This window comes from Pogona vitticeps, chromosome 8, assembly GCF_051106095.1.
Source record: "Pogona vitticeps strain Pit_001003342236 chromosome 8, PviZW2.1, whole genome shotgun sequence".
NCBI classification, from domain to species: Eukaryota; Metazoa; Chordata; class Lepidosauria; order Squamata; family Agamidae; genus Pogona; species Pogona vitticeps.
Window position 1 is genome coordinate 27673824 of NC_135790.1, and position 22406 is coordinate 27696229.

General features: G+C 44.4%; 1 long non-coding RNA gene across 1 annotated transcript; it reads left to right on the forward strand.

The window, feature by feature from the left end:
* The first annotated feature begins 6987 nt into the window (after positions 1-6987).
* LOC144584130 (uncharacterized) lies at positions 6988-10130 on the forward strand. The gene is made up of 2 exons (XR_013538205.1): positions 6988-7111; positions 8330-10130. It is a non-coding gene; the product is annotated as an uncharacterized LOC144584130 (long non-coding RNA).
* The last annotated feature ends 12276 nt before the right edge of the window (positions 10131-22406 follow it).

Genomic DNA, 22406 nt, shown 5'->3' on the forward strand with positions numbered 1-22406 from the left:
CCGAAAGCATGCTCAGCTGCGGACACACCTGGAAGTGAAAGGAAAGTCCGATGCTGCAAAAAAAGAAAATACTGCATAGGAACCTGGTATGTAAGATCTATGAACCCTGGTAAGCTGGATGTGGTCAAACAGGAGATGGCAAGAATAAACATTGACATCCTGAGCGTCAGTGAACTGAAATGGACAGGAATGGGCGAATTCAATTCAGACAATTATCATAACTCCAGGAGGCAGTGGAAGACAGGAGGGCCTGACGTGCTCTGATCCATGGGGTCACGAAGAGTTGGACACGACTTAATGACTAAACAACAAAAATTAGTTAAGAAGCACTGGCTATACCTTTGAAGCTTGTTCGGTATGGGCGGTTGTGGCTGGCAAGGAACCTGGCTATGGAAAAAGACAGCCAATAACAACATAATTACTATAGATTTGGTAGTGGTCTAAGATTCTCCAAGCAAAAATGCCCCAAGCAAAGGTATCGTTTCAAAGGGAAAAGAATGCTTGCTCATCGACTAAATGTCTATAAGGTAGGCTGATATATTTTTGGATGCTGCGTACCCGACAGCCACATTCATTTGTACTCCAGAGTAACTGGATGTTCCTGGACAGCCAAGAAAGAGGACCACTCGGCGGGGATTAAGATGGAACCCCTCAGTGATCACCTGGCACATTTTTAGCACTTTGAAGATGGGTCAAGGAATTGGGCTGAATTTAAATGAATGGAAATGGGCTGAAGAGAGAAGCAAGAGCGACAGACGCTTAGGGGGCAAGTTCTGGAATGTTCCACGGAGCAGTAGGTCTCACACACAGTCTGCTGCTTTCTCATCAGCTTGTCAAATGGAACATGGCGCTCCCCATATTACTATGACAAACTTGCTCTCCGTGGTGTGACTCCAGCAAATGAACTGAAAATGGATTTGAAATGGTTTTGTCAGGAAAGGCAGAAGCTTCAGATGCAAATGAACCCTCCCCACCCCCCCCTCTGGTCTCTGTTTTATTACCAACTAAGAGAGTTGAACGAACCTTTTTCTCTGGTACTTCATCGTCCTCACACCTCATGACAATATCAGCTCAAGCCCGTTCATTAAGCACCTTAGACGGGCCAATGAAAGGAGGCCTTGCCACATTGGCGGGAGAGAGTGGCCGTGTGTGTAGAAAATATCCACAGCAGGCAATGAAACATGGAGTTGATTTAAATTTAAAGCCATTCTTGTTTGTACTGTAGAAGTAATCTTGCCTTCTCATGCCTTACTGCCTGTGTTCACACAAACCTTCGCTTCTGCTTCATAAACAAGCTTCAGATCCCTCATGACAGCCTTATTTATCCAGATGTTTCATGTATACACATGGCTAGAGCATGGTGTGTTTGTGGGGCCATGCCATTGGGGTTGCGCTGTAGAAAGGAAGCTCTCTGTGGGTTAGTTGAAGGACATGGGCTTTGCAGAGAACAGAGTGGCCAACTTCCAGAATGGCCTGGGTGTATTTATTCATTTATGGAATGTATATATACATTCAAAGAATTGTAGAGCTAGCATGGACCTTAGGGGCAATTTAATTTAAGCCCCCGACTCACCCCACTGATGTAGAAAATCCACAGCTCAAGCAGCTCTGGGTAAAGGCCATCACTTGTAATCTGTGGAAAAGCTGCTTCTGAAGGAAAATCCATCATCTTCCAAGGTAGCCCATCCCACAACTCTTGTCCAGGCTAAACACACCCAACTCCTTCAACTGCTCCTCACAGAACATTGTTTTCTGGACCTTTTGCCATCGTGACCACCCTCCGCTGGACCTGTTACAGCATATAGTTATCCTTCGGTATTTCATAGAAATGGGACTCAAGCAGGCTCACAAGACCGAGAGAAACAATGCAGATAAAAACGATCAAAAAGCTGTATTGTTAAAAGGTCATGCTGCTTCTGACTCTTTGGGACCTCCCTGGGTCTTCCAGTCTCCATTTGAAACCAGGTCTCCTGAACTGAAGTCTGACGCTCTTGCTGGCCACACCACACCATCTCCCTAAAGCACAGTTGACGAAGTTAAAATATTAAAACACAATCGGGTTAAAAGGCATTCGGATGCACCTCAGCTGCTGAAAAGCCCACTTTCACAGGCCTGTAGAAGGTCAACAGGGAGAACACCAGTGATGGAGAAGGACCCAGATGTTTTGCCATGTGAAGTGAAGGACGACAGATGTGCACTGCATGCATTCCATGTTTAAAAGCCAGTTGGATCTGCAGCTGAATTTATACACTGTTCCGTTCCCCGTTGCAGCAGAGGAGAGCAAGCTAAATTAGTCCATCCTGGAACAGAATTTATGGCATATTCACCTGCTATCCAACAGCTTGTCATTGAATTCTCGAAGGCTTTCACGGCTGGGATCTGATGGTTGTTGTGTGTTTTTTCGGGCTCTTTGGCCGTGTTCTGAAGGTTGTTCTTCCTGACGTTTCTCCAGTCTCTGTGGTCGGCATCTTCAGAGGACTGGAGAAGGAACACAGAGCATGGACAGAGTTCCTTCTCCAGTCCTCTGAAGATGCCGGCCACAGAGGCTGGCGAAACATAAGAAAGAACAACCTTCAGAACATGGCCAAAGAGCCCAAAAACCCCACAACAACCAACTTGTCATTGAACTCAGCCGTTTTGCCAGTTGATGTACAGGATAGTTTGGCACTTCCACTGGCTTCATATGCTGAACCCAACGAGCCCCAGAGTGACACCTCATTACACCTGCAGTGATGGAACAGTGCCCTCCCTCACACTGAACTGCATGAGGCTAAATTAGTGGGCAGTGGACAGAGCAAACCTCCTCCATAGCCCCATCCACCAAGATCTTGCTGTCCGTCACCATAGCCCGGTGTCTGTGACCTGAAGCAACCGCCTCACTCTGCTTAACGTTAGAGTTGGCCCTTTCCTCTTCAGCCAAGCCGCGGTTGCTAGGTGATGATGACTTGGGTTTTCTATCAAGTGTGTAGTATAATCTATTTAGTGATGAGAGAGGGAGCTGAGAAGCAGATTCTTCCCTTATTCCTTCAGGTCGTTCTGCCTTTCCCATGCCTCCTGTCCCTGTTATGGCGACCCATGTACGGGTCTTTGAGGGGCTACTGCTTTGTTTCTCATCCTTTGCTTATGATGAATTGCTGCCTCTTGATATCAGTTTGATGAAATAAGCAAAGCCCTCACTGTCAAAACAAGCCTCGTTCTGTTACCTCTCTGTCTCTCTTTCTATTTTTTAAAATAAAGAATTACTTGAATAGAAAGACTTTAAAAGCTCACTCTGTTGATGAATCCAGGAACATTTGTGACTGTAAATCCGACTCCCTCCAGCCTGTTATTCCTTTCTCCTTGTATGCACGCTAAAATTGAAAGGAAACATGGCCAAACATTTATGCATTTTTAATTTAATGCCACTCAGCAGAAGGTGGCAGGATACAAAGCAAGCCTATCGCCCTGTGCATGATGTCACTGCCTCATACAAAGTCCCTGGGGGGAAAAAAACTGACAATAGGAGAAACAGATTATTTTCAAAGTAGCTGCAGGATCTCTTTCTTGTCTCCCTGTCTGTCTCAGCTGGAACCATATTCTCCTGCTTGGCCATTGTCTCTCCTGCTGAGAGAAGATCTGTCCTGGAAGGTGAGATGAAAGATGTGCCACTTCTTACCAACCAGAGAGGGCCAATGTGTCAAAAAAATTCCATTGCTTGGAGTTTCATTTAAGAAAAGGGCTTGTCCCTGCTTGAGGTTCTACTGCTGTGGGATATTTTCAGGGCCTCCTGGAAGCACAGAAAGGCAGCAAAGTATCAACCTCTAGGGTCAGGCCCTGTGTCGCCTTGGAATGGGATCTTTCTTCATGATCCTGAGCGCCACCAGGCTCCCCAACCCTACGGACAGGAAAAAATTCCACAAGTGAGAGCCGGCGGCATTCTTAGAAGCCCCCAGGAACAATGATTCATCTTTTAAATAGGTCGCTGATCTCTCCTCTGGTGTTCAGCATCGCAACATGTGAGCAAAGAAGCAAATAAACCAATACAGACAAACTTTTTGAAAATCAAGAAATGGATGTTTGGCCATTCCTGGCTTTGCTTTTTTCCTGTGTTTTATTTTTTTGTTTTGTTTTGTTTTGGAGGGAGGTCCTGTTAAAGAAAACTTTTTTGCATCATTGAAGGCCCGTAGGCCCCTTGGAGGGTGCTGTCCCACCTCTTCCAAGGGGTCCATAGAGGAAGAGGAGGAGAAAGGATCGGAACCCTAGATTGCACTAAAACTCGGAGCAATGGATTGTTTACCTGGGCCGATCTGATTTTTGTCCCAGGTAGTACAGACAGGCAGAAATGAAGAGGGCTGATTTCTCAGTACCAATGTAAGCTCTATTGATTTCAATGGGTCTGTTTTAGATGGGATTAAAACTGGATCTAGCCCACTTAGATACAGCCCAGCTGGATGCGCCTGAACAAATAGGTTTAACGATTCACTTTAGATCACGTGTTTTGAGAACTCCTCTCCTCCCTCTTGCCCTGTCACAAGCTCAGCTCTTTCAAGAATACCCTTGTGATTTGGTGGCCTGTTTGGGACTTCAAAGCTTCATGGACACATTTCATCATGGACGCTCTCTGCGAGAAAAGATGTTCAACTCTTACTTCGAAGAGGTGCTCTCTTCAGTGGTAGCAGACATCTGCTTGTCCTAGCAGGGGCTTTTCCTCACCTTGTTATCCTGTATTTCTGGCTGTCCTGTTTTGTGATTGGTCATTGGAAGGTAAACACAGACTTAATCTGCAAGCGCGATTGCCGAGTCATGTAGCTCAGACGAAATCCCATTGGTGAAGGAGAAAAAAGTGCTAATAGTAGGAAAATATACAACCTGTTCAACATTTGGTGTGATTTTGTTATAGGCATGAAACCTGACCAGCTTTCTGAAAGTAGACTAATCCTTTCTGCTTGGGGGCAAGGAACTGGTGTTTTTCGTTGCCATAGGGCTCCTCTGTTGGAATAATAGTTTTTTCCCCCACAAATCAGATTTTTAAAAAGAATGTTGTTTTAAAAGTGGCCTTTTCCCTCCCTGAAGCTACAGCACAGACCTTCCTCTCCCCTACCACGCTCAGTTTATAATTAATTTTATTCATACAGGATGAATTGCAGCATTCCAAGAAGAACTAAAGGCAGGTACGTGAAAAGAGAGAGAAAACGGTAGGAGAGGAAGGCAGGGGAGGCAGCATATAAACCCAAAGCCAGGGGAGATAAAAGGAAGAGAGGGAGATGAGATTTCCAAAGGCACTATCATCAGTGTGTGATCAGGCATGATGAGAAGAGAGAAAAAGGGAGAAGGAGGGTGCAAGAGAGAGTAGGGGGTGGGATGTGCCAAGGAGGGAGGCTAGACTGCCAGGAAAAAAAAATCAAAAGCAAGTTTTGAAAAGAGAAGAAAAGAAGCAACTGGTGCAGAATGATGGCTTGTTGTGCATAACTGGGGGAGATTTTGAGGTTCCTGTGCTGCCCAAGAGTCGAAGGTTCTCCTTCCCAGCCTAACATTTATAGTTTGCAACAGGCCAGCCCATAGATACCAGTTGGCTGAGGGATTTGGTAGAGGAGATGATAACTCTGGCCCTGATTGGCTGCACTGCTCTGATGTCAAAGAAGGATAGAGGAAGTGGAAGACTCTCCTTGGTGGAGCCTGACTGGTTGTAGAAAGAAAGAGTTGGGGGCAGGCCGAGGAGGAAGGTTGGTGGGAGAGGGGATGACTCAAGAGGCCAAGATGGCCCCAGGAAGGCAAGGATAAGATGATAGTGAGGTGACAGGAGAAGAGAAACATGGCTAGCAAGCCTGCTTTCATGCAACCTTCAGCATCATTTAAAAAAAAAACCTCTGGCACAAGCAGGATTCCCTTTCCTTGTATCCTGCTTCATGGACAGAAGAGAGAAAAGAGGATGGGCCCATCTTATTTGAGTGTTGGTTCCAGCTGCTTTCAACTTTGGTTCAAAAACACCCTGCTAAAAACAGTACAGCGTGTCCATTCATCTGGATTTTAAGTGACAAGGAAAAATGGCATCACCCTTTGTTTTTATTTCAGTAAATCTGGTTCTCAATAAATTGGGTATTTAAGACCCGGGAAAGTTTTCCAGAGAAAGGAGCTCTGATTTGCAGACGAAGAACATTTCCCATGAAACAGGGAGTTGGGTGTGCAGACAAGCAAAGTCTCGCATAAACAGATGTTGCGGCAGGTCTACAGCAGCAAAACAATAGGAGAAGAAAGGAGTTTTGCCGAGAACAGGTGTTCCGCTTTGCAGACAGTCAATGGCTTCTTCAAACTGTTAGCATATCAACTCATGCATCAAATGAAAAAAAAGAGAGACTGCTAATAACATTCATGATAAAAGCCACAATGTTTTGGATCTCTCAGACAGCTAATGAAACATTTTTAAGACCCCAGTTGTAAGTTGTGGCTTACTTGCTACAGCCATGACTTGCGTCTCATACACAACAAATTATCCACCAGAGAATTCGGACCTTGGCAGAACAAAGTTTTCCCCAACCCTGAGATGGATGGATCAAATTTCTAACATGAGACGAGGCACCTTCTGAAATCTGACTCAAACCTGCGTTTCATTGCTTTTGTATTTCTACAGAAGGCACTGCTTCCCGTTTTCTCCTATTCATTTAAGAAAATAAATAAATAAAGCGAAAGTCCACGGAAGAGCTGCTGTTTACATATTATTATCCGTGAAGTTTATTCTGCTGATCTTCCCAGTTCCTGGGCTTTTAAGCACCGTCCAGCACAGAATGGAATGTACATTTGTGTGTATATATAAGTGAATTCTGTATATCCATATAACATGGCAATGTAAACCGCTTGGTGTCCTTTTGCTGTACCTCACATTTTCAACTTAATAATTTTTCAGCTGCAGAGAGATTTCCCACCAGCTGCAGGAAGAGACCGTCCTCAAAACTATCCTGGTTGGGGTCACCAATAAGGCTACATCTTTGGAATACAAGTCTCGGAATCCTCCAGGCAGCGCAGCTAGGTTGAGGAATTTACAGGGTTATTAGCCCTCCGATATCTGGAGGACCACAGTTGATCACTCCTGCAGTACGTGACTTGTTCTGTGCTGTCAAGTCCCTTCCAAATGCTGGTGAGTGATCCAAACAGGGTTTTGGGATAACATGACATGTTCAAGGAATTGTTTTACCTCCATGAGTCTCTATGGCCAAGTATTGATGTCAATCTAGGTCTTCAGAGTCGTAGTCCAACATTGTATCCACCACACCATGCCGGCTGTTATGCTGTGAGTTAATGTTAGGAATCTGATTTTCAGAGATACATCAGTAGAACAGTTGACTCTGAGAGTGTTCTCCAAGCCATACAGTTCACTTTGATTTCAACAAGAACAGAGACTATTACACACAGACAGAATTTTTGTCACCCATCATCATGGTGAACTTCATTGCTCCTTCGCGTTTCTCCAAGTCTTTGTTGACTCCGTTGTTCCACCTTGGGCAAGGTCTACCTCTTGGTCTAATCCTTGATGGATTGCTTTTTGTAAGCAGCCCTTCTGTTCCCTTATAATATATCACACTTGCTATATATATGTTTGGATTTTATGATCTTAGAAATCAATGGAAACTTTATGGATTTCTTGCTTAGTGCTTCAGTGCATTATCTCTTCTACAACTGCGTAGCAAGCCTTTTGATAAGCCCAAAGATGTTGGACGACTTCACATCCCAAACCCATTAATCTCCTCCCACTTTCTCTGTAAAAATCCACTTTCTACTATCTAAAAGACTGGGTCTGATGATAATGGGACCATTCGCTAGCTTCATCTTCCTTATTAGCAGTTTGGAAAGTGTAAAACTTTGAACAGAAACGGAGCTGGTTGCCAACAAGGAGGCAACACAAAAACAATTAAAAATGAATGTTATAGTCATAATTCATGACCATAAAGCTACCTCTTTATGACTAAAGGAGCTTGTGTAACCATAGCCGTTTATCCTATGTGGCTAGTTTATGTTATAGCACAGAGGTGAAGGCCAGTTGACTTAAGAAAAATGAATTGCACCCCCCCTTTAAAAAAACTTATATGGCTACATGGTCAGTTCAAATAAGGACACAATGTGGAAATCGTTAATCTATGTTTTTCACATGGCTTTAGCCAGTGCTTTTTGCAGTTGGCTTAAACGGCTTTTCCCTTTGATTGCTGCTGTTAGAATGCACTGTTGTGTGTTTGTGTTTTGACCGGATATTGGCTGTCTTCAATGCTCTGGTATCTTTTTTCTGTGTTGTGAGCTGCAGTCCGAAGAATGGGTTTGAGGTGCTAATTTTATCAGCTTTCTATTCCCATTCCTCCACCAGATTTATTGGCCGCCATGCCATCCAGAGCCAAAATCTGCTGGATGCAGATGATGGGAGCTGCAGTTTGACTCACTGGGAGGGCACCCTAGTTGAAGAAGATGGTGTGAAATCACCGCCACTGTCAGAGGTGCTTCTGCCTGCCGTCTTCCAAACACAAGGCTCTGTAGACAAGAAGGGAAGCATCTCTCTGCTTCTTAGGAGGCATGTTGCAAACAAGGGGACCGCTCAGCATCTCTCGTCCCAGAGCATGACATCATTTTTAAGCTCATGTGACTTCAACAATTAAATTCTAGAAGCTAAGTAAGTATGAATAAAAATATTGTCAGTGAGAAGACGGCATGACCCACAAATGCATCAAGGCGTGGCATTGTGCCAAAGTGGTACTTAACGTCTTGGTTGTGTTGAGAGGACTCACACACACACACACACACACACACAGACAGAGAGAGAGAGAGAAAGAGAGAGAGAGAGTGCATGTTTACTCTGCTGAAAAATCTGAATTTACCAGGGTCACAGTTTGCTAAATTCTTCTAGACTCGTTCTTAAGTAAATGGAACTTGGAGAAGAAAAGTAATTGGAAGTCCCCCTTTTTATAAGAAAATTATTTTGTAAAGATGTACAAACGTCAGATAGAGCCAATTTTATTCTGTTTTCACATCTGACTCATCCCTTTTTCCCCTTAGTGGAAAGCTTTGTGTAACAAATTACTGTTAATGTGAAAAAAAAAATCACCATTAATAAGAACATAACGTGGGCTTCTTTCCACATGACAGTTTCTAAGGTATAAGGTTTACAAAACAGACATTCATGAAAGTGTATTTATTTATCTGGAACTGGAATTCCGTTACTGAGGGGAGCCAGGCTCAGCCTGTTTCTCATGAGTGAAATGGCCCATAAAGAACAGAAATGTAATCGATAATATCCCCTATTTAATAATCCGTACTGAAGATGCCCAATTGCAATAAGATTCTAAACGATCAATTCAAAGTCGGGCTGCGGGATTCTTAAGCAAATTGACTGGAACGTGTTTGGTTGCAAAACTTCCATTTTTTAAAAGAAAAAATTAAAAGCAAATGCCGTTTTTAATCAGCATGTCATTTGTAGTGGCTCTTTGCCAAAATCAAAGAGAACAGTTGTTTTGGAAAGTTGAAAGCAAACGTTTTGTCCCAGAGAACGGACATCTTAAATTATGCAACTCCAGTTTTGGAAAGATCATACAACAATAAGAATGTGATCATCGTTCAGAAAGACAGAGTTGACAGAGTTTATAACTGAAAACTGCTGGGGACAGGGATGCTGCAGAAATGTTTGTAAAGGTTATATAAAATACCAACATATCGATCTTATTATTGTTCGGTTTCCTCGTGATGTCACTAGAAGGAACATTGTATTGGACCAAAGGATGTTTCGTCGGGAAGGGTACCAATGTATTGAGAAACGGGTCGCTTCCAACATTTTCGAGGGATGGAAAGTCATGTCCAAGGTAGGGAATGGACAGCTACAAGGTAGAAAGAAACTCACATGGCTGTGGAGAGATCTTGTGCTGCTAATCAACCACGTCAGAAATATATTTTTTTTAAAAAAAGATTTTAAAAGGCTTCCTTCCAGCACCAAATTAAGATTAACAAAGCTATTGATGCCTAATTAAAAGATCAGAACATTCACTGGGAAAAAGAATTAATACAATACAGGAATCTACTCATCTGTCACTAGCTTGATTTCTGTGTGCTCATGGAGTATTCATCAGTAGGAAATAAACACGAATAAAGAGAAATGTTCTATTCTGCAAACAAAAGAAAAAGCCACACTGGATGGCAGCTCAGCCTAGTGTCTTCAGCATTTCCTCACATCCATCTTCCATGTTGCTAGATCAGCGATGTATTAGTGTTGTGCTAGATGTTTATCTGGGCCGCAACACAATGAAAAACATTGTCTTCAGCCATGGGTGTCAGCAGGAGTAAGAGCCCAGAGATTGAGAGAGATTGAGAGAGAGAGAGAGAGAGAGAGCTTAATTAACTTTTGCATTGGGTGTTCGCTCAATTTCCTTCCATTTTGTTTTTGGCCTGTCTTCCTCTATAATGCTGGGGCACAAGCTGGCTTACAGAATGATTAAAAAGCCCAATACAACTGCAAAACCCAATAAGCTGTGATATTAAAAGACAGTTAAACATACGGACCACTACAGTAAATCATCTTAAGACCATATCAGGAGACAGTAAAGTGTGCCGTTTCTCCCAGTAAAAACTGTAAGGGGTGAAAATACAGATTAAAAAGCTGAAAAGAATATAAAATGTTTTTCAAAATTAACGACACCCAAAAGCATTGCTGAACCAGGTCTTCCTGAGATATTTTGTTGTACTCTTGACACCAGAAGATGCTGAGACCCAGAGTGTCTTCTGAAGCATCGGACTCACACGGGGCTGGGAAAAGACAGCCGCTTGCCACCTCCTCCATGGAGGAAAATCTCCCCCTTCAGTTTCCTCTGCCTTTGCCTGTTCCATTCAAGCAGGCCTCTGCTTTCTCTAAAGCATAGCTGGTTTTTAAATCAGGAACGCCAGGGACATCGCATCTCTCCAGCCAGGCTGAATCGCCTCTTGCCGTTCCCATAGCAACCGGAAGGCGCTCTCCACCACCGTAGGCCCTTGCGTTGGCTGGGTTTGAAACACACCTTAGTAACATCATGTTACAGAGACCGGCCAAAGCTGGCCTTTAAAATAACATGGCATGGATGAAGTGGACGCTGCTCGACCTGTACTGGCTTCCCAACATTTTGAAAGATTTTAGGTCTTACTTATTTGCTGTTGCAAATCTTGTCTGCAGCAGAAACAGAACCGGTCTCCTCTTACATCTGCCTCTGGATGTCCAAAATATTTGTCTGTTTCCCATCTAATTCTTACTCTCAGAAGCCATGACTGATTCTTCCCTTCTTGTTATTCCCCTTGTTATTAAGAAACATCGGGCTCGTACTGCTGAAGAAAATTACAAGAAATTAAAAAAGAGTTGTTACCTGTATCAAGTCAAAACTGGCTTGTAGCAACTCAACTAAGCATCCAATGTGAGTTTCCATGATTGAGCAGGGATTTGAACTCAAGTCTCCTGAGACCCTAGTCCATCACTCTGGGTCAATGTTGGTACGTCCCCAAAGCTCCTTTTTGAATGTTGTTCCCAGCCTCGCCACAGGCTTTCGTTTTGATTTCAGACAATACCTGATGCTGGGCACGGCATGAAATTACTACGATGGATCTGCAACCAGGCGCCTGCCACTCATCCACGGGTAACTCCAGTTTCATGGGGGCAGTGAATCCACTCCATGCTTTCGTCTGTACTTATCAGGAGCTTTCCAAGGTGCTGAAGCATTTCTGCCAAAGAGTTCATCCCTAGGATGGCTCTGGCAGAAGAGCAACAGTAAATGCTTCTTCAATTTGCCTCATGTTTTGCCTTACCCTTTCCTCTCTTTCCTCTTTTTCCCAAGACTTTGCTTGTCTTGTTTGGAAGGAGCGACATCTATCACCGTGATAGACATTAAGAAGCCTCACTAAAGGCGTTACAATCACAACATGAGCTAATTTTCCAACTGCTTTTCATTCGTTCACCTTCTCAGTCTCCTTTTATTGCAAGATCAGTGATACGCTCAGCATTTATTTTGGAAGCGGTGCTTTTTTCGAGAAGTACATCTCTGCTTTTGTGTCATGTGACTTTTATCACCCACGTATCTCACATTTAGCGTGCTTTGTCTTGTGGCTGGCCTTTGCAAAGCTCAACATGGGAAGGAAAAAATGAGTTAATGCCAAGGGATACACATTCTCCTGGACATCAGGTTTGACCCATAGACAGCTTGGGAAGAAATGAAGACTCCAAAATTATGCTTCAGGCTGGCCTGGGGCAAAAAATTTTACTTTGAGAGGAAGAATCAGAGGCTGAATTTCTGAGGAACCTCATGTTCAAAAGAAGAATCTCATGGGGGAAGAAATTTTTCTCATGTCTGCTCAGGCTCTCATAGCATGAAAAAATATGACAAGTTTGTATCCTTATGTACCACACCACAGTTAGGGGGCTGTAATTGGAGATTTGACCCAAGATGCTGAAATTTAGAGGGAAGGGTGCAAACCTGTGTGTTGGTAGGTGCTGATGGAAGGGCACAAATCAACCTGACCTGAATCCATGTACTGCTACCAGACTCACTTTCTTGGGGAGAAGAAAACATGAAATGGGGGGGGGCTCAGTGTGGGATCAGCACCACTGTCATACCCTGGGATCCATGCAGTGTTCCCCGTTTGTTCATGCCTAGACTCATGTGTGTCAGCCCTAACCAAGAGAGCAGCAAAGATCTAGATACCAGAACTGATAATCGTAGCTATGCCTGTGTATAGCCACTCCCCTGAATATAGCATGGAGTAGTGCCTGTTCAGCTCGGCTGCTCCCAGACCTGCATTTTCTTCAGCTAGCTAGGGAAGTCTATAACGTCCAAGTCACAAAACAGCAGAGCCACAGAAAAGCCAGACCATGTGGACCAATTGGGAGCAGAGCAAAATCCAACTTGCCAAGGTGAGTGGCTTTCTCGAAGACGCCGAAAAGCTCTTTCCCCTCCCCATGTAATTAAGAAATAATGCTGCCAATAAATGACGTTGCATCCATCACTTTAATGCGAAGGGTTGGGAAGTTGGAGAGGAGCCCAGATTTTTATGGGTCTTCAACAAAATGTCAAAAAGCAGACAATGGCACTTTTACAGAGAGAGCGATGCTCCCTTAACAGGTAAGAAATGTGGCCCTGGAGAATTTGCAGTGGTCTGGATTATACAATGATGAATTTCGGTAAGCAGCCACAGCTGGTTCTATATAGGCCACCCTAATCTGAGAAGAACATTCAGCTCAGCTCGTGGTTCAGTGCCCAGGTGTGGTGATGACATTCAACAAGATCTTTGAAGAGGTTATCCAAACGGCCCTGAGATAGGCTGGCAGGCTGAGGGTGACTTTCTTAAGCCCAGGGTCCAGAGGCCTGACCTGTTTCTGATGACTGGAGTCGGGCTAGTTTTGATGAGCAGCCAAGGTCCCATTTTCCCTTTCCCTTTCGCTTTGGACTGCAGCTCTCCAGATTGGTCCTGTTGACTGCGAGAATTCTGGGAGTTACAATCTTAGAACTGCATAGCTGGAAGGGACCCTCTGGATCATGGTCCAACCGCTGTCAAGGAGGCCCAGTGGGGAAATTGAACTCCCAACTTCTGGCTCCACGTACAGGCAGATGCCTTAAACCATGGAGCTACCCAGCAGACCAGTCCCCTCCCTGAAAGGGCCACGGTTTCTAAGGTTTGTAGAAACCCTTCCATGGGAATGGATCTGAAGGACCAACCTGGGGGGAGCTTTCCTTGTTCCCAACAGTATCCCCCATAAATGCCTTGCTTTAGCCTTTTCCCCAAGACTGAGGTCTCTAAAGCAATAAAGCCTCCCTCTGCCTAATTTAATCTCTCTTTCTCTCTCTCTCCTTTTTCTTTCCTCCCTCTTTTAATGGCAGTTCCAGGCCATTATCAGCCACACAGAACGCCTGATCTCTTTTCATTCTGTGAACTGTTGTTATTTCTACTTTGCCCGTTTATTGTGTTAAAGAAATTAAACGCTGCAAACAAGTCCGATTGGAATGGGAGACGGCCATGCATGGGAGTGAACAATTCAGTGTTTTTAAGAAGCGTGATTTGCTTCTCATAGGGGAAAAATGGAAGCAATTATGCACCTCCTCTCCCCCCCCAAAAAAGATAAATGAAAGAAATTGCTAATCAGACGTGAAGTGCGCACCTCATCACTTCAACGGTACAGGTGACGATGGAATAAAATTGCCCTTCGCACACATGGTTCAGAGTTGAAAGTAATAAAAAGGGGAGGAAGGGGGAGGATCCGTTTGGGGCATGGTGAAAACCAGTGTTCCAGCTTGTGCCACAGACCCATGGCCTGATGGGGTAAGTAGTTTTGCCTGGTTTGAGGAGCATGCCCAAATCAGCAGCCTGACCCAGGTTGGGACCCATGATCTAACTGGAGGGAGGACTACTTTCTCTGGCCTTGTGCCATGGCGTTAGTCTATGGCAGCTAAATTCAACCGTTCTTTCCATGTGCAAGATGCTGGAGTGGGGTTTAGAATACACAGAATGAGATTCTTGGTTCCTTATCATGTCCTCTGGCTGGGGACTGGATCCTTATGGGACCGGAATCTGTCCGTATCTTCCACATAGCCTGTGTTCACTTAGCCATCTTTCTACACTCCACTTCTACCACTAGCATTGTCCATGAAAGAAATGTCATAGTGTTTTTCTATTTCAATACATATGCAGAAAGAATTGCACTGGCTGGATAGCTCACTGAGTTGGGATTTTGATTCCCCACACTGCCTTCTGTGAGAACAGCCAGCCTGTGTGGCCTGGGGCAAGCTGCATGGTAGTCCCAGGTCCCCCCCCCCCGGAGAAGGGACTAAAAAAACCCCACTTCTGAGTACACTCTGGTTTCCCTGAAAGGGTCACCATTAGTCAGAATTGAGTTGATAGCATGCATTTATGTATTCGGCAGAAAGAATTGAGGGTGGTGTTTACAGGCACCCTGGTGAACTGGATGTATTCTACTATTCTGGAAGAGAGATTCTTCCTGCTGTTGTACATAAAGGCAGGTTGTAGACCTCTCACGCATGATTCCCGACTGCCCTTTCTGTAGTTCTTTGAGATCTCAGCCAGAAGGAATTATAGGAGAAGAGCTGTTGGAAAAAATGTTTGCTATGGAAATATATGCATCAGATAGTCATGTAAACTATAAAGGACTTGTGCTTTTTACTTGCAGCAGTCTGTGCTTGAAGCAAGCTTCAACAGGAGAGTTTACCGTATTTTTCCGTGTATAAGATGCCCCCATGTATAAGACGCCCCCACTTTTCTAATCCAAAATTAAGAAATCTAAGTGGGGCTTAGCAAGTGTAGGGGGAAAGGGATCAAAGTGCTGCAGGATTGCTTTGATCCCTGCTTTGCCCTCCACTTGCTTTTGTTCTCTCCTCAGCTTACTTCTGTGTATAAGACGACCCTCAATTTGTACTCTAAAGATTGTAGACAAAAGTATAGTCTTATACATGGAAAAATATGGTACTCATCAGGATGGTTCTGCCTTGTATCCAGTGTCTGGATACTGTTGCTTTGTAAAATAATGCAGTTCTGTCTTTTCTCTGTACTTTGGGCTTAGCGATGATCCAAAGTGGAATTCAATCCAGTGTAGTGGGTAGAGAAGGGTTGTATTAGGACTCAGGAGATCTGGGTTCAAATTTCTGCTCAGCGGAGAACGGGGCAGGGGCATAGCAATGATCAACCACTCCATGAACATCTCATGTAGCTCAAAAACTTTACCAGTGTATGTTAGAAGGAACACAACAGCACAGAGCAGCACCAACAGGGTGGTCTAAGGACTAGACAAATATAAACTAAACTGAAGGCATGGACGGCAGGTTTGGTTTCTCTTGAAAAAACCTGGATCAGAGGAATCCTTTAGGATGGCTTATCATATTCAATATGTATTTCACAGAACATGTCACTGGTGGGGTTTTGACATCCTTTGGATGTCAAAATGGAGTCTTCACTAGTTCTGTCCTCTGTCGGTAAGGTAGATCCCCATCTGTCTTGCCTCCCATCCCATCTGTCCTTGGGTCTGAACTAGAGATGGGCATGAAGTGGTTCGTCCCAGTTCGTAAGTGCCAGCACAGGTGCTGTTGCTCTCCTCCCTGCCTTCTCTGGCTCAACCAGCCACTCACCAGGCCCAGCTTGCTTGCTTTCCCCACCCCCTCAGCTAATCTCCCAGTCATGAGCAAGAGCACAGACTTCTCTGCCCCCGCCCTTTTCTCTGAGTGGCAGGTCAGTCAAGAGGGGCAGGGCAGAGAAGCCTAAACTGCTGCCAGGACTGGGAGATCAGTTGAGGAGGTCGAAGAACAGCAAGTGCATTGGGCCTGGCGAGGGGCTGGTTGAGCCAGCGGAGGCAGGAGAGGGGAGCAGCAGCACCTGTGCTGCCACCTTTACAAACTGGGATGAACTGGAATGAACTGGTTTGTGCCCATCTCTAGTCTGAAAACACTGCTCGAATCACCTGGATGGTATTGCTGCAGTACAGGAAAACAGCATGGTTGAAGTTTGACATGCGGGTTTCGACTAATCATATAAAAGTCTGACAGTCCTTATCTTGTATACCGAAATGTCTGGAGGGGCCTATTTCTGTTTTTTTTTTCTTCTTCTTGCAATGAGCAGTTCTGAGCTAAACTAAGGAGACATTCTTCTTCCTGATGTCTGGGGGCTTCCCGAATCACAGAAGCTCTGCAGGGGAGACTATAATAAGAAAAAAGGCTTGCTGGCATCACCCGCATCGTTCAAGTAGAATCACAAGAAATTAAAAAATAGATTCTGATGCGTAATATAAAACATGTAGAAACCCTAATTCAACAGGAGCATCAGATGTGTATTAAAAAACAACAACACCTAACTGCTCAAAGGCTGTTTTGAAAGGGACCGTAATACTTGGATACCAGCAAATGTTCATTCTGAGAAACTCCTGCAGTGCATCCTTTTCTTAAATACCTTCATTTCTTTGCTTCACTCAGGGCTCATTTAGCAAACCCTCTGACGGTCTGATTATTCATCTCTGCTTGCGTGCCGCATTTCGGGCTGACAAAGACACAATCTGCACATGTCGTATTTCGGAGACAAATATGTTGCCACAGCATTAAGAAGTCAAGCTTCAGAACAGAACCCTGAGAAGCTTGGGTGCGCCTCTGATTGCCGTGATCTTCAGGAAAAGAAGATGGTGAAGGTGGGAGATCCTTTCCACAGGAACTCGCCCGTGATTTATGAGCATCTTCAGAGGTTCTGTAATCTGTTCAACCTCTTGGAGAAGCTGTTTTTCCAGAGTTGTCACCCTTTCTGATCAATGCTGTTCTGATGGAGGATGAGGTTGCCTCTCTTGTTACTTTGGGTTAAGTGGGTGCTATAAGTCACCTTTAAAAAAGAATGGGAAACATAAGCTTAACAAAAGTCACGTTGGTGCAGTTAAAGTGTTGTTATTGTGCTCTGTCATAATCTGAGCCCCATTTCTTAGTTTTCTCATCTCCTTTCTTTGGATCTCATTATTTTTGTCTCTGTTTTAGCTTCTCTCTCTCGCTCTCTCTCTCGCTCTCCACACACACACACACACACACACACACAAACACACACACACACACACACACACACACACACACACACACACACACACATGCATATTTTATACAACAGGGGCTAAGCGCACTTACTTGAGTAAGCCCTTGCTAATCCTGCTGTTCAACATTATGCTTCTGTGAGAAAGTCATCCATATAAACAGATTAGCTGGCATACTGAATACATTTCAATAATGTGAAGCTGAACACACTTCTAATCCAATCCTGCAGAAATATAGATATGTATTTGATCAGGTTTTCTGTGCATGTAGCAGGAGAGGGGAAGAACCCCACCCAATCTTAAGAAAAAAATAAAATTAAAACCAAAGGGCACCTCTTTAATCAAAGTCATCTGTGGTTGTTCCAGGAGGCTAAAGTCGTAATGCACTATCGCAGCAACTGGTAAATTGTTTATCTGTGATTCATGACGAAGGTTCAGAACAGAAGTGGAGGGCAGGAGAAAGGCGTGCCCGAATCAATAGCCATCATGGCAGCCAACTCTGGAAGAAGATTTCATAGCAGAGGGTGCAGAAGACAGAAGCTTTCTGAGAAAGAGAAGTCAAGGCATCTTCTCCATGGATTTTGAGGGTGGCAAAGCACTCATTGGTTGAAGAAACCAAGGAAGAGCTGGAGCAAAAGAGGACTGGGGTGTTTTCAGTCTGTAGTTAAAGCAGAAGGTTTTAGGTTTAGATTTTTGGCCAACCATTTTGCTTCTTAGTACAAATGTTGTCATGTTGCCTAAATTGACTAGATTTGTGAAGCTAAATGGTGTCAGGCCTGGTTAGCAACTTCATGGGAGACCACCATGAATTTTACGGATTTCCAGGTATGGTTAACAGAAGGAATCATACTTCAAACCACCTAGAGTTGCTGCTGCCAGTCCAAGACGTCAATACAGAGTTAGATAGACCAAGACTCTGGTACAGGAGAAGACTGCTTCTTCTGGTCTTAGATTTTATTTTATTTTGAATGTAGAAGTTACAGAACTCACCTTGGAGGCTCATTCCACTTTCTCTGAACTTCTGAAATGAGACTGCATTTGTTTTTGTTTTTGTTTTTAATTTTGGCAGCTTACCAGTTTTTATGAAACTCTCTCTGAATGCTGTGAGCTACAACCAAACCACCCAACCGATATTACTGTCTCATATGTAAGTCAGTTCTGTTCGCTATATCTCGTAAATGATTTATGTAGCTATTATGTCGATACACACTTCAGGCCATAAATGGGCTTTTTCTTTTTCATTTGGTAAAATGCTTCAGTGCTTAATATTCTCCCAAACAGGAGCCATTGGCAAAGGTCTTAGACAGAACCTTTGGCCAGAATGAGCCTTCCAAGTATACCTGTAGGAACATTCAGATCTGACAACGATCACCGGCAATTTGAAATGTGCTTTCCACTTCTGCGCCAGCAGCTGCTTCCATAAGGTCGGTGCCACAGTGTAGAAGGCCCTGCTTCTTGTGGATAACTTCCAGGTTTTCCCTGGGGTAGCTATGCAGAGGAGCCTAGTCTGGGAAGATCTGATGGATCGGGCAGATGACACTGGGGAGAAACACTCCAACAAGTAGCATATTTAACCCTGCCTGAAGCTAGACAAGGGCACACAGACAGAAAGAGAATGTGATGAAGTGGTTAGCGTGTTCTACTACACTGCAGGAAGCCCGATGCCAATCCAATTTGGCCATAAAAACATTGTGACCTTGGCCTCATCAACTTCTTTCAACCTCACATACTTCATGGAAATGTTGTAAAGATAAACACAAGGGGGATTAAAATGGTACAAACTACCCTAAAATTCTTAGAGGAAGGCTTGGATATAAATGTGATAATTGCATCTCAGTGAATGAGGGTGGTAGTTCAGAGTGGAAAAATGTTTTATTGTTGTTTTTCCTTCCTATGTGTGCTAACGCAAAGTCTGCAATTATAAATTTTTATGTCTGAAAATATAATGAGCCCCCAGTTGAAAACTCAGTCTTTCTAGTGTTCTGAAACTCGTCAAAGCTGCATTTTCAACTTAGTTAAATGTTTGAAATTACTATGTTTGTTAGCAACCCACTGTTACAGACAGCACTGATGTTACCTGTCTGTCATGGGTTTGGAGGGAAAGTTCCATCCTATGGGGAGTGGAAGGCGGGACATCAGGAGGAGGGGCTGTACTGTATAAATATGTGATGCCTGTGTGGTGAAGACACACACTAGAAGGAGACTCTGGGTGAAGAAGCAGCAGCTGGGAAGAAGAAGCTGTTGTGGGAGTCTGTGTGTCAGACAGGGTACTACTGTGTGTCAGAGTACCAACCTGATAGGTTCAGGTGTCTGTTGGTTAGCCAGAACTGATAGGTTCAGGGTCTGTGCTTTAAGTTAAGGTTCTGTGTGAACCAAACTGTATGCTTGTATGAGTGAGAATAAGCCACGTTACTTTATTTATTCACCTGATTGTTTTATTTACCCTGTTTGTATTTAAAATAAACCTTATTCTCTTTATTGTTTAAAAATCCATCCCTGGTCTGTGTGACTTCTTACAGGGAATGGTTGGTGGCAGCTTAGTGTAACTGTGTGACATATCCCGGTAGGTCTGGGTTTGTCGCATTGATTGGTGTCCAGCGGGTGGGATACGACTGGTCCAGTTGTCCAGCGGTCCAGCAAAGCCTTGGCAGGTGTGCCCAGAGCAAGGGGGGTCTAGTCAGGGACAGTTTGAGGCGCGTAGGTAATCTTCTAGGTGTACCTCACGGGGAGGTGCGCTAGTAGAAGAACGTGCCAACTGGGGAGACTTAGATTAAGGTGCTCTGAGGCAGCCTAGTTTTGGCGGGAAAAAGCTGAGGCAAAACTGCATAGCAACAGTGAGCTAGCTTGCCAGCTGAGAGGCCCAGCAGAGGGGGGTAGGCTCTGACTCGATACTGTTGCAAGTTAGTGCTGAAGAACAGCAGCAATCTCTAGGGAAAACTGGTTCTGAGGCAAGAAGGAAAAAAGTGGTCGTTTTATTTTGAGGCTTGACTTTTTAAAGCAGCCTGTTCTGAGGGGGGATTATGCCCTTGACTCGAAGCCAGATGGCCGAAATGAGTGAAGTGAAAGACCCCCAGATTGACCAAGGTTCTGAGGATGAATTTGGCTCAGTGCAAGGTGACAGCACAGGAGAGCAGAACCCAGAACTTAGAAAATTGATCCTAGCCCAACAGCATGAACTGAGGGTGAGGGAAATGGAAATCAGAAGAAAAGAAAGAGCTGAAATCAGTCAGGCAGAGGCAGATGCCAAGACAAGGGGAATGGACATGAGGATCAAACAGATGGAACTGAAACTCCAAATTAGAATGGTACAATTAGAATTGAAGTTCCTAAATAAGTTCATTAACAATTTATCAGTGGAAGAAATGTCAAAGAAAGAAAAGTATGAGGCTCAGGCCAGACAAAGGGAGCAAGATCTTGAAAAATATAATCAGCAAAAAGACATTAAATTAAAAGAAATCAGAGATAAGACGGAAGAAAAAGTAAAAGAGATAAAAGCTAGGGCTGAGGAAGAAATTTTACAGATCAGGGCTGAGTTTGAGGCCAAGCAAAAGGAGCTGGATTTGAGAATAAAAGGAAAAAGCCAGCAAGGGGGAGGGGCCCATGGTGAAGGGAAGCCCTCAGACATGAAACTAAGACCTCAGATTTTGGAGGGAAAACCAAAACAAGATGAGAGAGAATCAAAATACACCAGAAAATGCTATTTCTGTCAGGGAAAGGGTCATCTAATCTCAGAGTGTGAGAAATTAAAGCAGCTAAAAGGAATGGTGCCTCAGAATTCTAGTGGGACCAAGCCAAAAGCTGTGTTCTGTGTCCAGAAAGAGCAAAGCTCAGTGTCACAGAGGGAGCCTGTTGCCATGACTACTCAGTCTGGAACAGCTACCTCTGCTGATCAGGCTGAGGAAAATGGTCCTCTTGTGGAGGTAAAGCGCTGCTTGCTGATAAAAACAGATTCTCAGTTGTTTGAGACAGCCGGGGTGGACGTAGGAATACTTGACCGTCAGTATAGGGGGCTGCGGGACACTTGTTCCCAGGTAACCCTGTGCCATCCAGATATTATTCCTCGGGAGTTTATAATCCCAAATGAGAGCATAAAGGTGGCAGGGATTGAGGGGCAGGTAATCTCTCTGCCAGTAGCAGGGGTACCTGTCCACTTTCAAGGCTGGAGGGGAGATTGGCGGCTAGCGATTTCATCGACTCTGCCAGCAGCCGTGCTCGTGGGAAATGACCTGGCTGAACATGTGAAACGGGTGCTAGTGATTACACGCTCACAAGCCACCACAGGGACAGTTCAGGGGGGTAATGATGAGCCAGAGACGGAAGCAGAGGGGAGTTCAGAAGCTGTGGTGGAAACCTTAACCACAGAGAGCAGATTTGGACAGGAGCAAAAGGCAGACGCCACTCTCCAAAAGTGTTTTGAACAGGTGACTGACGCCCAGCTAACACCTGAAACCCCAGTGAGATTTCTGGAGGAAAAGGGGATTTTATATAGAGAAACCCTGAGGAATATCTCAAAAGGGGGAGATGGGATCAGAAGTCAGCTGGTGGTACCTGAAAAGTATCGCCCCATGATCTTACAAAGGGGGCACTCTGACATGTTTGCTGCACACTTAGGGGTGAAAGGGCCCCTTGATTTGATCAAACAAAATTGGGAGCAGATCACCCAGGATGACCCACAAGACGTTGTGACTTACATAGACACCTTGATGAATGACCTAAGGAGAAATCTAGAGCTGGCAGCAGAAAACCTGCAAGCTCAGAAGGTCAGACAGAAAACATGGTATGACCACAAAGCTAGAGAGAGGCACTTTGACCCAGGGGAGGAAGTGCTTTGGCTTAGGCCCTGCAGAGAGAACAAACTGCAGCTCAAATGGGCAGGACCATA